The sequence below is a fragment of the Canis aureus genome, chromosome 24 (assembly GCF_053574225.1).
Source record: "Canis aureus isolate CA01 chromosome 24, VMU_Caureus_v.1.0, whole genome shotgun sequence".
NCBI lineage: Eukaryota > Metazoa > Chordata > Mammalia > Carnivora > Canidae > Canis > Canis aureus.
In genome coordinates this window covers 39,193,330-39,199,329 of record NC_135634.1, presented here as the reverse complement: position 1 = coordinate 39,199,329, position 6,000 = coordinate 39,193,330, and the positions used below count along the sequence as shown (strand labels likewise).

At 35.6% G+C, this 6,000-nt stretch overlaps 1 protein-coding gene and 1 long non-coding RNA gene across 17 annotated transcripts in view; one reads left to right on the top strand and one right to left on the bottom strand.

The window, feature by feature from the left end:
• Positions 1 to 5,286, bottom strand: part of LOC144296110 (uncharacterized) — a 20,631-nt gene extending 15,345 nt beyond the window's left edge. For 5 of the 6 annotated variants that reach the window (XR_013363264.1, XR_013363262.1, XR_013363265.1 and 2 more), the window contains exon 1: positions 5,178 to 5,286. This is a non-coding gene — a long non-coding RNA (uncharacterized LOC144296110). The remainder of the gene's footprint in view (positions 1 to 5,177) is intronic. The other variant, XR_013363267.1, reaches the window with a different exon arrangement.
• DOCK10 (dedicator of cytokinesis 10) overlaps positions 1 to 6,000 on the top strand; it is a 260,102-nt gene that overhangs the window by 104,067 nt on the left and 150,035 nt on the right. The window lies entirely within an intron of this gene.

Here is a 6,000-nt window from a genome sequence, read left to right as displayed (position 1 = left end):
TCCCCCCCAAAACTCTGAACCTTGACTCGAGAGAGGCCAGAGTCCCATATGACTATTAGTTGGAGACACCAAGACTCACTAAGACTGTCCCTACTGGGGATGGGGAGAGAAGTCCACAGAGGCAGATAAAATAGTAGTACAAAAAGAAAAAGAAAGCAGGGCAGGTGTTGCCTGGGTCAGAAAACAACAAATGCCTACTATACACATCCAGTCTCAAGTAGCCAAAAGTAAGAAAGGAAATGAGAGAGATTTATTGAACATACAGGATGCATATTGCTAACAGAACTATTTATGTTCTTGTGTGTGTGGGTTGTGTGTGTTTATGTATGTATACATTTACACACACACTCCTCACACTGGCCCTGAAAGTTCATTTGTGTGACGGTTATATATTAAAATAGTGTCAGAGTTTAAGCCAGTGGCAGCTTTCATCACAGGTTTCATATAAATTAATCTAAAATTCCCAGCAGTTGGCTCTAAGGCATTAATTTCTCCACTATCAGGCAGACTTGTAATTGGGTTGTGATGTATTTTTAATGATATTTATTATCTTTCAAGTGTTTCTAGAAAACTAAATGAGACATGTAATTAAATGTGATTCAGATCTTCTTGGATATTTTCTACTCCTTTACAAGCATCAGTGTTAGATGGAAAAGTGACAACTCTGATTTTTTTTACTATCATTTGCTATACAAAAGTGTGAGAATTTTGATGTGCTGCTAAGCGGTATATACGGTCAAATTTCCTTAAAAAGAAAATCAGACTGAAAAGGTCTAAATTCAGTTTGAAAGTACACCTTACATCATAGATCCTAGAAAGCTCATTTTTTGTCTTTGGTTTTCCTAATGACATTAAGAGTTAATAAGATGGACTATTCCGATTTTTCTAACTATAATGTTTGTGTTGAATATGATGACTTATCTTCCTTTATATTTGCAAAGGGCTTTATAATTTACCAGGTTTAACCTGCTTCATTTCACTGAAATAGACTAAGACATTTAAAGAGTTACTCCTGGTTGATTTCTTCTGAGATCTATGTCCATTTTTGTTACCAAGGGAACCATTTCCAAATTCAGCTTAATCTGAGCCTGCCCAGCTGTACAGCTCTTAACTTTGATTTAGCTAGTGTTTTTCCATTCTCATGAAACTGTGTACTTCAAGACAGAGAGAAGGTTAAAGGGTCAGTGTAAGATGGCTTATTCCTTACTTAATCATTTCCTTTTTGGTAAGGAAAGCTAGTCTTGTTTTCTGAAGCTCAAACATTTGAGAGGTTGTCCAGTGAAACTCCCTTTGATGAAAGGCTGAATTAAATCTGTCACACGACCACTGGCTGACAGCTGTGGCCATGGATACAGCTGTGTGGGCTCTCTCCAATTTTCTCATTTATTTTAAACACAAATAGTGTGGAAGTTGGTTCTGTTCCAATCGCACTAAGGCCAAAGGGTCCTGGATTAAGTTAAAGTCTCAAGAATCCATGTGTCGTTTGTATTTTTATTTCCTCTAAGAAATTTAATCAGTTATCTTGATAACGCTTAAATTAGTTAACAGCTGTGTTGTTTCTAATTTGTTGCGGAGATCTTGAGATTGGAATTCTTTTTAGGGTTTCTCTAAATACCCTGTGGATCTTCAGTGTTAGCTCTTTGCTTGTCTCTATGCCAAGATGTGAAGAGGATATGTAAATAATTGTCATGTCATGCCTTGATGGAGTCTACTGTATTGGTCCTGAAGTAAATATCAATTTTTATTTGTTCATTCTCCTGGATCATTAGCCAAAATGAATGGTTTTGTAAACTGAAGAAGGCACTCAGATATAAATTAATTCTGCTGTGAATATTCAAATTAGAATAAATATTCAGCTATCTGGAAAAGACAAGGCTGATTGAGAAAGACGGAGAAAGTCTCAACAAACATCACAGAGAACATGCATGTCACAGAAAGAATAGAAAAGTTCTCAAAGCCCAAAGGAACATCTTCTTCCATAAGAGTGTTTCCTGAGAAGATCAGATTTTTTGAAAAGGAGAACCAAGGGAATAGTTCAGATTGACAAACTAGAGTGACGCCAGCGGTGAATAACCAAGGCCTGGCTCCTTCATTATACTTAAAATTTAGAACACAAATATGTGCCCTCCCAAAATGAAGAATTTATGTCATGATGGTTCTCCATTCCTCATCCCATCAATCTCTTTTTCTGATTAGTTCTTAACGATCCTATTTACTCCCAGGGCTGACAGCTGAACCTGCATGAATGCAGTTTGAAAAAAAAAAGAAAGAAAGAAAGAAAAGAATGTAGCTTTGAGCTACAGAAAGAAATTCTATGTCTACAACTTCATTGTTCTCTAGGTATTTATATTTGCAAAGGCAATGGGTTTGATACTATACTAATTTTAAATGTAATCCTTTTTTTTAATCTAAAAGTATAAATACATGAAAATTTTTTCTAGGCGGTTTCTCAAGGAAAATAAAAGGTAGAATTTCAAAGTCACCTTCATTTGCTGATATACATGATTAGGTAGATTTCATTTCTTTTTTCTTTAGGGGTAGAAAAGTCGGACTTGATTCAGGCGATTCACAGAGGAGATATTGCCCTTTGTTTTTTTTTTTTTTAATTTCAGTGTTTTCTTTATGGTATTATTTCTTTTACTTACACAGAATCACTAGACATTAATGGGCTTTTTTTTTTAAAGGAAATTTAGATAATGAATATAGAAACATTTCTGGCACATGAAGATAAATGACTATAATGAGTTTAATTGGTTGGTTGGTTTGACTTGGTTTTGGTCTGTGATTTTGAGTAAAATATATGGGGTAATTTTCAGTCCTGTTCAAATAAAGGCAAATCTGTATTTGTCTGGCATTTGGTGGTTCACTTAATACCTCCCATACTTCAGCTCCTTGACCTTATGATAACACGGCCACAAACAGGAAGTTGCCCTTTGGCTCCTTTAAATCAACCTCACTCAGCTCAACTTAAATACCTTGTCCCAGTTACACGGCTGGTAGGTAAAACACTGTAGCCCTCCAACTAGAGATTCTGACTTTTAATCATTTGCCACAATGACCAACACACAATGCTGCTTAAGTAACTTAGCAGATGTCTGTGGTTCCCTAGAGAGCTCAAAATACTTTAGCTAATACATTGCTAATTGTTCTCTTTTTTCTGACATTAGAATCGAGGACCACATACATAATCTATAATTATTGTCCTTAGTCTTCTTCCCCCAGTGTTTTATATATCTTTTTAAATTACTTGAAGCTGTTTACATGGTTGAACTTCCATGTAAAGTCCCTGCCGTGACGTTTTTACATTTCCTCTCTGGTGGATCTTCAAAGGCTAAACAGTTTTAAAATCAAATAATTCCCCAGTGTTTCCATGGGATCATGATAGTTTTGAAAGATCAAATTCGTTTCTTCACCATGACAAAAGCAATACATGTTCATTAGAGAATATTTGGAAAATGTGAGAAGTCAGATAGCAAAATCCTAAATGTCGTATCCCATCCAAATATAATAACTGATACTATTTAGATTTATGTCTCTAATCTTTCTTTAAATTGTTTAGATCTTGTTCAGATTAAGTTAAAGTTTAAATTTGAATCCTGGTGTGCAATATTTATTCCTACTTTTATTTAACAACAATACATAAGCAATTTTGCTTGTTACAACCAACTTCCCAAAACTCATTTATAATGGGTATCTATTGTTTTTTGGAATGGATGTGCTATAATTTCCTAATCACTCCTTATCCTCAGTGATTTACTATTTCCCATTTTAGCTCACCTTGTCCATCAGGCCTTACTATCCCTTAGAAATCCAAGTATTTTGGATTCAAACTTTCACGTCGTAATATGTGTGCATCTAAAAGCACTGTCTCTCCTTTTGTAGCCATGATTGCCATCTTGACATCTTGATCATGGACCCTAGCCTCCTCATACTTTCCTTCAAAAAGCCAACCATATACAAAATATTGTTACTACCTTTGCTAAATAATTGAAGAGTTGCAAGAAGGAAACCATGGCAAGGACCAAACAATCATTCATTAGTGTATTTTAACCCACATCCTATTTCCAGTGTCCTTCTCAGAGCCTATTTCAGCAGTAAGCCTCTTTCCACTACACACAAGTCTAAAAAACATCAATCACTGTTTTTTAAAAACTGTTTATTTAAATTCAATTTAGTTAACCTACTGTATTATTAGTTTCAGACGTAGAATTTAGTGATTTATCAGTTGCGTATAACACCCAGTGCTCATTACATCAAGTACCCTCCTTAATGTCCATCACCCAGTTACCCCAACCCTGCCAACTTCCCCTCCAGCAGCTCTCACTTTGTTTTCTATTGTTAAGAGTCTCTTACGGTTTGCCTCCCTGTTTTTATCTCATTTTATTTTTCCTTCCCTTCCCCTATGTTCATCTGTTTTGTTTCCTAAATTCCACATGTGAGTGAAATCATATGGTATTTGTCTTTCTCTGACTGACTTATTTCACTTAGCATAATATCTTCTAGTTGTATCCACGTCATCGCAAATGGCAAGATTTAATTCTTTTTGATGGCTGAGTAATACTCCTCAATATATATCTTCTTCTTTATCCATTCGGCCATCACCGGACATCTGGGATCTTTCCATAGTTTGGCTGTTGTGGACATTGCTGCTATGAACATTGAGGTGCATGTGCCCCTTTAGATAACTATGTTTGTATTCTTTGGATTGAAAACTAGTAGTGCAGTTGGTGAGTCATTGTGTAGTTCTATTTTTAACTTTTTGAGGAACCACTCTTTTTGAGCAGCAGCTCTAGTGTCTTCACTTTAGGGATATGGCCTCCACCATCCTGCCTCCCTTTCTTATCCCTCTTATATTAAGATGAATATTTTTTCTCCATCTTGTTCCAACGATAATATTGCAAAAACATCTTTTTATAAATCTTGGCTTATATGTGTAGTTCTTTGTCTAAAATAGCGTCTCAAGAAAGGAATTCCTAGGTGAAAAGATGTAAACTTATTTACTCAACAAATATTTATTGAGTGCCTCCTATTTGTTCTCTATACACATTCAATTTACAATTCAAGTGTTTTAAATTCAAGACTAGTGGAAATTTAGACTCACAGGTGTTATCTACTTAATACTTATGTAATTAGTACTATGGGCTTGGTGCTATTCTAAAAAGTATAACATACATTACCTCATTTAATCCTATAATGTAGCTGCTCCTAAGATGTCCATTTTACATATTGAAAACTAAGGAACAGAGATTCTAATGAACACGTCCAACATTCCATGGCCCATAAGTGGCAGTTCCAGAACTAATACCCTGGGAATTCTGGTTCCAGAGCGCAAGACACTCTCTGTTCATCTCAACGTAGAACATCTATAATCACACTCTCCCTTTTATTTTGGGCTCCCCTAAAATAAGGCTGGGCATTCTAGGTTGTTTCCTAGTTAGATTGTACTTCTGTCCTGGGAAAAAAATCTAGGTTGATAATTTAGTCATTTAACTTTTTATTATTACATGCTTTCAAATGCTTAGATCTTTAGTGTCATTTTTTTCACTCATTTGATTTTGAATTATAATTATGAAATTAATTCAGATCCTTTTAACAGTATATTGTGTTCTTGAATTTTGCATCTTTAGCTAAGGCATGGACAGCCTGCTCCTTCAAACCACATTAAAAGGTTCTTGAAGGCCTTGGTTATTACTAAGATGGCAGGTTTACCAACTCCACAGCTTAGATGTTGTGTTGGCATTCCCTGAGAGATTGTAGAATAAGAAGAGGAAAGAAAGCATTTATGTTTGTGACAGGAGCCCATTCTTCTGCTGTGAAGTTGAATTGGAGGAGAGCTGTGGATTTGGGGAAGTAGATCAAACAAATCTCTCAATATTTATGAGAAGAATAGGGCCTGTTACCACCGTGGTGCAACACAACTCTGCTGCATAATAACAGGTACTGGTGGGTGCCTTTTCCCATGCCTGGAGTGATTTTAGAACAGCTAATGAAATTCATTAG